Genomic DNA, 11,290 nt, shown 5'->3' with positions numbered 1-11,290 from the left:
ATTTTTTTTTTCCGTTTTCTTCTTCCCCTATCTCCTTCAGTCTGCCTAAAGTAAATAGCTGATTAAGTAAATCTGACACACATGGATGTGCATTGAAACCTTTGACAAATGAGACTGGAAACAGGTCTTTCATAAAGTTGTAGAATCATAGAATCATAGGGGTTGGAAAGGACCTCTGAGAACATCAAGTCCAATCCCTCTGCTAAAGCAGGTTCCCTGGAATAGATTGAACAGGAAAGCATCTAGGTAGGTCTAGAATATCTCCAGAGGAGACTCCGCCTCTGTGGGCAGCCTGTTCCACTACTCTGTCACTCACGGTAAGGAAGTTCTTTTGCATGTTTGTATGGAACTTCTCATTGTTCAATTCTTGCCCATTGTCCTTAGTCCTGTTGCTGCTCCCCACTGAGAAGAGCATGGCCCCATCCATTTAACTCCTGTACTTCAGATATTTATCAACAGTGATGATACCCTCTTTCAGTCTTTGGGCTGAACAGACCCAGATCTCTTAGCCTTTCCTCATACCGGAGATACTGCAGGCCTCTAATCACTTTGTGGCCCTCTGCTGGACTCTTTTAGAAGATCCCCATCTTTTTTGAACTGAAGAGCCCAGAATCTTACACACTATTCCACATACAGCCTCACCAGGGCAGAGTAAAGGAGGAAGATCACCTCCCTCAACCTTCTGGCCATGCTCTTTTTAATGCTCCCCAGGATACCGTTGGCCTTCTGGGCCAGAAGGGCTCACTGCTGAATCATGGTCATCCTGTTATCCACCAGAACACTCAAGTCCTTCTCTACAAAGCTCCTCTCCAGCAGGTCAGCCCCTAACTTGTACTGATGCATGAGGCTATTCCTCCCCAGGTGCAAGACTCTACATTTGCTCTTGTTGAACTTGATCAGGTTTCTCACTACCCAACTCTCCAATCTGTCCTGGTCTTGTTAAATGGCGGCACAGTCTTCTGGTATGTCAGTCACTCCTCTCAGCTATGTATCATCAGCAAACTTGCCTTCTATCCCTTCATCCAGGTCATTGATGAGGATGTTGAACACAGGACACAGTACCGACTCTGGGGAACACCTCTGGTTACAGAACTCCAACTAGACTCTGCACCACTGATCACAACCCTCTGAGCTCTGCTGGATGGCTGGATGAGTGTTCTGAATCCTAAACTTCGTTTCAAAATGTTGCATATTCTTACCCAGTTATCAAAGTTTTTGGTTTGAAGGGCTGAGGTACCTGCTCCATTAAGCGTTGCGAAGAAAGTGTCTAAGAGAAAATTGAAATTTATCACAGTCCTGTCCTAAACTTTCTTCTTGGTTATGATAGTGGACTCCTTGCCTAATTATTGTGAACGATGAAGGATGTAGCTGTATTTTTGCCTCAGTTTGTACATGAGAAAAATAGTAAAGTCTCTTGTAATAAAATTGCTTTAAAATGCTTAGAAAAACAAATGGGATCATTTACAATTTTTTTTTTCTTTTAAATCCACGAAGAATGTTTTTTTTACTCTTTAACCTCATATGCAGTGTCAGAGACAATTTAGCTTTTTTATTTTTGTTTCAAGTGGAATTGTGTGTACATGGCATGGATTAATTTTTTAAATTAATTTGGTTTTGGTGTGTATATTTCTTTCTTCTTCCTAGAGGATATCCTGCAAAAGCAAAGTTCCTCAAGGAAGCAAGAAGAGACCACGGTGAGCCCTTTATATACATCAATTCTTGTTCTTCCAACACTTTACTGAAGCACAGCTATTTCTGCCTGGTTTTCATACTAGACTCAACAGCAGGAATTTCAGCGTGGGTTGTAAAACCTGCTTAAGAACTTGTGCAATTTACCTCATGTTGATTACCCCGTGTGGAACAGCTAATGGTACATGAATTCATTAATCTATAGCTGCCTTGCCTGTCTGTGCTTACATAGTTGTAGTGACTGCATCTTTGAAAATCTTGAGTTTTATATATTTATTTTTAAATCATTGCACGTACCTTTAAATGTTTTGTAGAAATAGGTGTCCAAATGACAGCCTGAGATCTGATTTGAGCCCAGGATATAAAGACATCTGTAATGGGAAAATTTCCTAGGAGAGAATTACAGTCCTGCAAGACAGCCACTGCTTTCAGGCTGGGGAGACCCTGCAGCTAGACCTGGCAGCTTTTAGCATGGGAGGAGGAGAGCTCAGAAAGGAAGTAAGCTGCAAGATATTGGTCCTGTATTGTTCACAGTTTACTGGTTTGAAAACTAAAGGGCAGTGTGAAAGGCCCTATGTGTTGATGTGGTTATATGTAATACTGTCACTATTTATTTCCTCTAGTTTCCCTGGAAATGGGCTAAGCAACCAGTACTAAAAAAGGGCTTATATAAAACAAAAGTTATTCCTGACATCATTTGAGCTATGTATAATGGTACAAGCACAATGCAGTCACTGCTAACCAGGATCCACTGGAGCTCCTCACTGCTGGTCTGAGGAGCAAGGCAGTGCCGTTGAGACTTTCACAAACTAGTAGAATTATCTGCAGATCCAGACCTCTGTGTAGCACAGCAGGGAAGAGAGGGGAGAAGAGCTCAGCCCAGCTCTGGCTGATGCACAGGACCTACCTCACATTCTTCCCAAAAGCAACGAGTTCTAGAACCAGAGTGGCACGCTAACAGTACGGGTGCATGTTTCAGCACACAGCAAAAGTACCATCTTCTGCTGCCTCCCAGCACTTCTCTGCAACTCAAGAACTGTTCTGCCTGAAGCACTGAGTAAATGCAAAGGTGCTTTCTTTCAACAGTGGGAATGAAAGAGGTACACAGTTCAGTTTGAAGGTCCAAGGAATATGCAAGTTATCTAAGGAAAAACTAAGGAAGCAAAATCTTGAATTCAGGAAAGCTGGTAGAATAAGAACAGTTGTAGAGTATCATTCACAAGAGAAAATACAAGTCGCAGGTTTATTTGCAAGATGTACTTTTATACTAATAGGCCATAGAAAATATAATGGATTACTTCCTTTGGGAAAGATTCTTGAGCTGAAGAGGCAGTAGCGTACTTCGGAAGGGAAAATAATCTCTGACAAAAACTCTGTTCTGTGGATGTTGTAACAATGACATATTCTGCATTCAAGTTTCTGCATTGCTCCAATTCTGTTAGAGGCCAATACATCTGGTCTTTTATTTCAGGACTCTGTGCATCATACCACTTTTTAAATTAATAGGAAATTGCAGAATCACAGAATTGCAGTGGTTAGAAGGGACCTCCAGAGATCATCAAGTCCAGTCTTCTGTTAAAGCAGATTCCCTACAGCATGTTGCAAATGCTACAGCAATTTTTTTCTATTTTTTCCATATTTCTATTGAAAGTTATTTTTCTACTGAAATAATATTTATTATTATTTTCTCTTAAAGGAAAAGCTTCCACCTGGTTAAAATTTTCTTTAAAAACAACAACAACAACAAAAAAAACTGAGAATGAAGACATTTATAGCCACTTCTTTTTTTATTTAAAAAATAATAAATGTAGATATCGATGTGGACATTTCATACCCTAAATAAATAGTCTCATGAAGTAGAATAAACCCTTATATATATGTATTTATATAAAATACGTATAATATATATGTATATTTTATATACATCTATGAGTTTAGTCTTGAAAATTATCTTGGACCAAATGGGATTTCAATTTACACCTCTGTATAAAAAGCAGTTGTTGCATGGAATCACACTTCTGTTTCAAACACTAATGTTCATGTAATGTGCAGATTTCCAAAGCCTCTTGCCTGTAATCATAAAAATAGTTTGTTTTACTAGAGTCAAATATAAATTGTTTCAGTGTTCTGAAAATGGTCAATCATAGATGCTGAGAAATAAAGCACCAAAAAAAGCTATCTAAATACACTCTGGACAAACCATTTTTTTTTTTATTTTTAATTGGGGTGTAGCATTAGTTAAAGAATATTCAAATACCTTTTTAGTTAGATATGTTTCATAAAGCTATATAGTTAAGGTCTTTTTTTTTTTAATTTTTTTTTCCTTGCCAAACTGTCCCAATTATTACAAATAACTGGTGACTAAACATTTTCTAGTTCATTTTTAAATATCTCACTGTGACCTTCTTCCCTCTTGCCCTCACTTCCCTACTTTTTGGCTACAGACTCTTTAAGATAGGGAAATTACATCAGCAGTTTCACCTACTTTGCAGTCACCTCATTCTGTCCTGATTTATACCCTATGAAATCCTATTGCCCTCAGGGGGTTCTGCAGAGTGTAAGGCTGGACAGAGTTTGATCCAGAATGTTAAATACTGGAGCATCAAAGTTATAGGTTCATTGCAATTATTATTGGTCCCTGTTGGTTATTTACTTATGCTGTATCTCAGCTATAGTTAAATTCCATACTAGGAGGTACGTGGGGAGAAATGAAAGCACAAATAGCAAGAGAGCGGATTTATTTGGAATGGGCTTGTACCTATTTTTATGGTTCAAGTCTGAGCAGAAATTGAAGGATTTTCAAGGATTTTGAGTTTCCTTAGAAAGCTGCATTGCAAACAGGCAGCTCAGCTGTTGATATGTGAGGGGTTCAACATTCCTGGTCACAGAGGTGGAGCCTCCACAGCCCTCACCTCTGTGCCTCAGTCACAGATGAGCCTGTTCAGTGAGATGGACACCTTTGGTTATCTTCTCCAAAACAGCTGTCCTGGTAATGTATTTTTGAAGTCTAAGGGGCAAACCTATGTCACATTTCCGTTAACTGTCAGGAGGAGTACTCCATCTTTAATTACCAAATTTTTGACTCAGATTTTGTATCTAATTATTAATTTGATAAATTATTATAGATAGTACTTTATGCAACTGATGCTACAGATTCCATCGACAGCGTCCCAAAACTTAAATTAGAATTAAGGAAAAATCATATACAACTATATGCTATTTCCACTCTGAGGTTTTCCGTCATATGACTTAAAGAAGTTCATAACACAGAATTGCATCCCTTCTTATGTTAGGTACCTAACTGAACACCTAAAAGCACATATCAAAGATACACTTGGTAAAGGTGAGCTAAAGTAATAATAGTAATAATAAGTCCAAACATACATTAGTATGAATACAGAGTCTCTACAGCCCTTGAGGTTTTTACTTCAAGCTTCATAATTTTCCCTCCTCAGTTTTTGGGTGGATTGAGACTGTCAGAACTCAGATAAGAGCACCAGAGTTGCAGGGTGTATTGCATAGGAATGAATAAGATAATATAACATAGGTCACACTTTCTGCTGAATTATCATAGAGCTATCCACCATTAAAGGAAATCTATCACTTCACAATGAAATTAAATCTTGATGACTGAGAGGCCACTGGAACATATTCTGAAAAGAAAGCCTGTTCTAAATTTACACCTTTTCCTGGCTCGTACTTTGTAAGAAAAGCAACCCAGAGTCCCTTATGGGTAGCCATATATCTTACATTGAATTGCTGCCCAGTGTGTTTCCATCCAGACTTTCTGGTTGGACACAAAGGTCTTTAACACAGTGGAAAATATGTACACCATACTTTTGCTTTCCAACAAAGCTGCTTTTTTTTTTTTCAAATTGAAAAAAATGGAATTATGAAGTACTCCAAGTTAGATCTCTTCATTTTCTCTATGAAAGGTAATTTTCAACAAATTCTACAGCAATGAGTTTTTTGGGGAAAGAATTTCTAATTGATCATGAGAAGGTCTCTCTTATACCACTTTATGCCTGGCTTCTCAGTTTGAACTGCAGTGTCTTGAGTTTGTAAATACCAAAAAATATGTTTTTAATTTGCCAGTCAGATTTGTTTTTCATCTTAAATAGCAAAGAGAGTGACATGGAGAATATTTGTCCTGATGGTTACTACCAACCAGCTTCTCAGAACTCTTTCATTACTCCCAAAAAATAATTTTATCATCCTTTTTATTGCACTCACTAATCAGAACCTAGACTGCCTCACAACAGTCAGCTGCCACTGTAACAAGTTACAGGAAAATTACAATGCTTCCTAAGCATTTCCACAGAAATAATTTTGATGTGCGTGGGGGTGGACAGTAGGAGGAGAATAACCTTGGGAAAACCACAATTATAAACAGCTGCAGTATGCATTAAATGTAATTATGATTGATTCCTATAAATAATTCTTTGTGTAAATTTCCACTTAAGCTGGATTTGCTGTTCGGGTGCAATGGACATTTCTGCATTAAGTGATTATCTCTTTTTATTATTATTAAAAATACAGATTCTTTTCACTTGGGAGAGGAGATGAGGAAAGAAGACTTATTGTATATCAGCATGAACTACTGAAAATCTGGATTCTCACAATTAATGGCTTATCAGCTTGGATTAGATGGAACTGTTTGTGCCTGAACTACAAAGGAGGATTAAAATAAATAAGGGTGCATCATCCAAAGTTATTGTCAGGAAAACCTCATAGTACAGTTTCAACAAGACAATAAATGTATAATGATAGATAGTATCTGATCAACCACTGTGGAACAGCTGACTATATTAATAGGACTTGACATTTGTTCTGTTTAATGGAGAAGGTGCTGAGTACCTAGGTTTCTACTATGCTAATTGCTTGGTCATTTGAAAAGGAAATCAATACAATACAGCCCTCACAGGAGAAAATGTTGACTGATTCTTTACATTTCCTACACCAAAAATAGCACTAAATCATAGTCATTAATTCATTTGACTAATTCACTACTTCAGATTTCATTCATTCCCATTTAAGATTTTACAACTATCATATTAATATTCTGCGATATTAATGACAGGAGAGATCAGATAATGTAATATGACTAAGAGAAGGGAGAAGGTTGCCTTTGGAAAGTTTGTATATCCCACTCCTGATCCCACTGAAATTAATTACAGTTAGCCATTTACTGCTGTGAGATAAGACAAGGCTTGTGTATAGGTATTGGTACACCTGTGTGCTCTCAGTTCTCATGTGTGTGGGAGCAACTAAGAAACATTCAATGCTTTGAAAAAGAAAAAGGAAATGAAAAAGAATCTTAAAGTGACTATATCTCTGTGACTGCAACACTGATGTGCTGCATCTGGCCCTCCACAGAGTCCACCCTTGTATCCAGTCAAGCTGTTGAGCAAGTTTATAGCCATTTCTCTGTCAAAGACCACAGAAGTCAATGACGCATGCTAAAAATTAAATGACTGCATAGCTAAGATGATGATCCATGTCTATATTTTTACTCCACAAATCCCCTCAACAACGTAGGCTTTAATTTAGATTTTCATTCCAGTTGGGATATATTAATCAGTTTTCAAACAGAACATGTGGATACTGCAAAGTGCATCAGCATTTGTGGGACAAAATCAGAATATGGGGACCTGCTTTTCTCCTAGATATCACAAAAGATGTTCATATTTTAATCTTTTTCACTTCCTTGACACCTCACATAATGTTTTTGGTTTTTTCCCCTTGTACACCTGTAGAGCATTTCGTAAAGCCAGAAAGTATTCTCTACATACATTAGGATGGGTTAAATATGCTACATGTGAATATCTTTTAAATTCAGATTTAAAATATCACCCAGGCTGTTTTTCAAAATTTGTACAATTATCCTCAAAGGCAGTATTGAACTCAGGGGCATGCTCTGTCTGTGCTATAACCTTGGGCAGTGTTTTCCTAACACAGACTGCTTGCAGTATCTTCAAAGCAGAGTTGAAAGACTGAACATGTTTTTCCACGTTAAATCTATAAACATTTTTTATTACTACTACCTTCAATTGTTTGTGCCATTAGCTTAATTCAGACAAAAATCTTGTTCACTTTCCCACAGAATTTTGGTGGAACTACTCATACAATTGAGGTGATTGGCACCTAACACTAGTTAGGCTATTTTTACAGACTTTTATTGGAATTATTGATAGTTTACAAGCTTTAAGCTCTTCATGGCAGAAAGAAGGGCCTTATTTGCTTCAAAGTTAAAGTAAATTGACATAGATCTGCTATTGTTCAGGTTGCATTTAGTGCATTAAATTAAGAAATACAGTCAAGATTCTATACAATATTGATGATTTTTAAACAAAAGCTTAAAGCTAAGACAAGTTTAAACTCCTCAGGCTAATTTTTGAAGCTGTCCCTCTAAAAAAGCATCAGAATATTTTGTGAATACGATTTTACATACTTAAACCTGCATGTAGGTATAGAAATCAGGTACAGTTCCAATACAACAAAATAAGATCTATTCATCCTTTTGACCATAAAGACATTTTGTTATTATTCTTTTCCCTTATGACTGCATTTAAGGAACTTTTATAAAACGTCCATCACACTTTTAAAATAAATATTCAAAAAAGAAAAATAACAACCACAAAACAAAGTAGGGGATGTATATTTTCTGCCAAAAAAAAAAAAAATCCTTACATCAATCAAACAAATATACATTAGCAAGACAGAAACACATTAAGACTCATTTTCCTTTTTCCTGTGCCAGGCTGCTTCTTTCATACTACATATCAGAAGGAAAGTAATTCACCTCTCAAAACAAAATATTAAAGAACAAAATATGACTGTGATGCACTTCTGCAGAATACAGTTAAATTTCCATAAAATGTCTGCAGGGTTTTGCACATTAAAATTTCTCATACTAAAAATGTTTATGGAAATAGGTCATTATGCACATTACTAGTAGAGAGCAATTTGTTGCTTTTAAAGGAGCTTTTATACTAATAGTTGTGAATAAACACATTCATCAGACATCCTAAATATAAACAATGTATATATGGGTGAGTACAGTCTCCTCACACACCTAGCAGGCATGGATAAAAAGAGTTGCTCATTCAGGGCCCAGTTCTACAACCAAGGTGCCCAGGGGAATTTTGTAACTGTTTTTTTTTTATTATTTTTATTTTTGATAGGACATGAATGGTGTTTCACTTATGGAACTGGGGTTAAGGATGGTGTCGCAGGAAGCACTGGGTTTACTTGCAGGAGTAAGTATTTACAAACTTAGAACCTTGAGTCCTACCTTCTTCCTCATAGCTTGGCCAGAGTTCATGAGGTTCTTCTTGTATTAAGTGAAAGTGAAAGACAGTTAGGGATGTCCATGAAGACATGGCTCCTCTGCAGCCAGGGCTTTGGAGTCCCATCCAGAAAGCCCTTGGAAAACTTTTGTATTTCATGGAAAGCAGCTTTGTACAGTGCAAAGAAAATTTTCACATTAATGACAGCTAATTGTCCTAGTATGGTATCAGAACTGAGTTTGTAGCAATATGTGTCCCATTATCAGTGCTGAGAAACAATAAAAAATGATAATGACTATTGTAATTTTAACTGTCTATTGAGGAGCTAAAAAGATACAGTCAGGTATACACTGTGTAGGTTATGATAGCATGGGAATCAGAAAGCTTAAAACTGCTGGACTCGCTGAGGAACATCTTTTAATATGTTTACGCAGTAATCAGCACCAATTCTTTTAAAAATCCCGCTTAAAAAACAAAACAAAACAAACAAACAAAAAAAACCAACATATTAGGTGACCTAGAATGTGCAAATGAAATGAGATGTTTTGAGAAGATAAGCTGATTCGTCTGGTCCCTTGCTTGGTTGTCAGTAAAAGTGAAGAAAATGTAAAACATCTATCCAATTATTTTAGTTAATATACAAGCATTAGGCATTCAGATTCCTAATTAAGAGACAACATGCCCTGTCAGGCGTCTGCATGGACTATTGAGCATTGCCTAGATTGTTCCATAATTATCCCAGCTTAATAGCTCTAAAAATGTAAGCAATGTGCATCCATTGAGGAAATGCACTGCTTATCGCATGAGGAGGAACAGCATACAGAACATGCTCTGCTACCATGTATTTGTGCTTCAGGTTTTTAGTGGAACATACTTTAATTAATAGCAGACAGCCTCGGCTTATTGGCTGGCTTCTATTGGCAAGGAAGAAATGTAGCTCGTATATCAAAATAGGCTTTCATAATAAGAATTGAACTCAACCACTAGGAGTGCTCCATTCCAGACTATAGTGTCAGACAGGTATCAAAAAGAAGTGATAATATGTACAACAATATATTTTATACTCATTTCAATATGCTATTATTCAACCTCATTTATCAAAATCCTCCATCTTCCAGACGCTCCTCCCCAAAACCAAACATATATAACAAACAAAATAAATAACAAAAACCTATCCTCTAGGGTAGTTATGTTGTCAAGGAAACAGGTTTTTTCCATCTTCTGTGATTTGCATTGTCAGTAAATTTGCTACAGTTTCCTTCTTTCCGTGCTTGAAGTCTATGTTCAGGAGCTGACTAATGTTGCCTTGAGTGTTGCAGCCATAGCATCAAGATGTCTATACTTTCATACAATCTGGCAAGACTGGAAAGTGGATAAGATAGTGATAATGTGAAGAAATTCACAGAATAACTAGAAATGTGCAAACAAAAGCATATTTTGTTAAAACTTGGTGTGAATTTTTTTTCCTTCTCTGTTCTTATAAATGGGAATAAATATGATTATTAAAAATTGTTTTTACTCATCTATTCTTTCCTTTTGTCATCTGTATATGACCAGAACTCTATGAGCCATATTAGAATGTATGAGGCCTCATCTGTGGACTTACTAGTCTGGAGTTTGACACCATAATTGGTATTGAATATGCACGTTTTTTTTCTTCATTGAATATTTTAACCTTTTATTAATTAAATGGGAAAGCAATTATCCATCTGTAGATGCAGAAGTAATGTCAATGTGAATGAGAGAATTGATCAAGATCATTTTAGCTGAACTATTTTTGTCAAAAGATGTAAGTTGCTTTGTTTTTGTTTTTAGTAATAAATATGTATATAACATTATTCAGTGTTTTAATTAAATGCAACAGTGAACTTTAACTGGCTAAAATGATACATCTGAGGTCTGTTTTTAGATCTCAAATCCCATTTTTTTTATTTTTTTTCTTCATTTCTCCGGCTGCTACAAAATTTGAAAACACAGCTTTCCTTTTTGGCTCAAAACACAAAGATTCTCATTCCTTATGAGGCCATAACATACTTAAAGGTATTTATGTGTTTAGAATTCTGTGGACAGTAGCCTTGAAGATTACTCTGCATAATGAAACACATTTTCAAAATTGTAGTGACTTGGGAATTTTTGTGCATTTCTTGTACATGAAAAGTCCACACAGTCTGAATGACTGAAAACTAAATTGGAACAAAACTCTACTTCTTCTATTTCTCCTCTCTGTAAACTAGCATTAGTGGGAATGCTACAGTTTGGATTCTTCTGCACTGAAATGTGCATTCCTCTGTGAAGGGATAAGGTAGCATGTT

At 36.4% G+C, this 11,290-nt stretch overlaps 1 long non-coding RNA gene across 1 annotated transcript; it reads left to right on the top strand.

Moving 5' to 3' along the window:
- The first annotated feature begins 6 nt into the window (after positions 1 to 6).
- LOC116217005 lies at positions 7 to 8,309 on the top strand. The gene is made up of 3 exons (XR_004160844.1): positions 7 to 1,694; positions 2,004 to 2,187; positions 6,229 to 8,309. It is a non-coding gene; the product is annotated as an uncharacterized LOC116217005 (long non-coding RNA).
- The last annotated feature ends 2,981 nt before the right edge of the window (positions 8,310 to 11,290 follow it).

The sequence above is a fragment of the Meleagris gallopavo genome, chromosome 1 (genome assembly GCF_000146605.3).
Source record: "Meleagris gallopavo isolate NT-WF06-2002-E0010 breed Aviagen turkey brand Nicholas breeding stock chromosome 1, Turkey_5.1, whole genome shotgun sequence".
NCBI lineage: Eukaryota > Metazoa > Chordata > Aves > Galliformes > Phasianidae > Meleagris > Meleagris gallopavo.
This window is presented reverse-complemented; position numbering and strand designations above follow the sequence as displayed.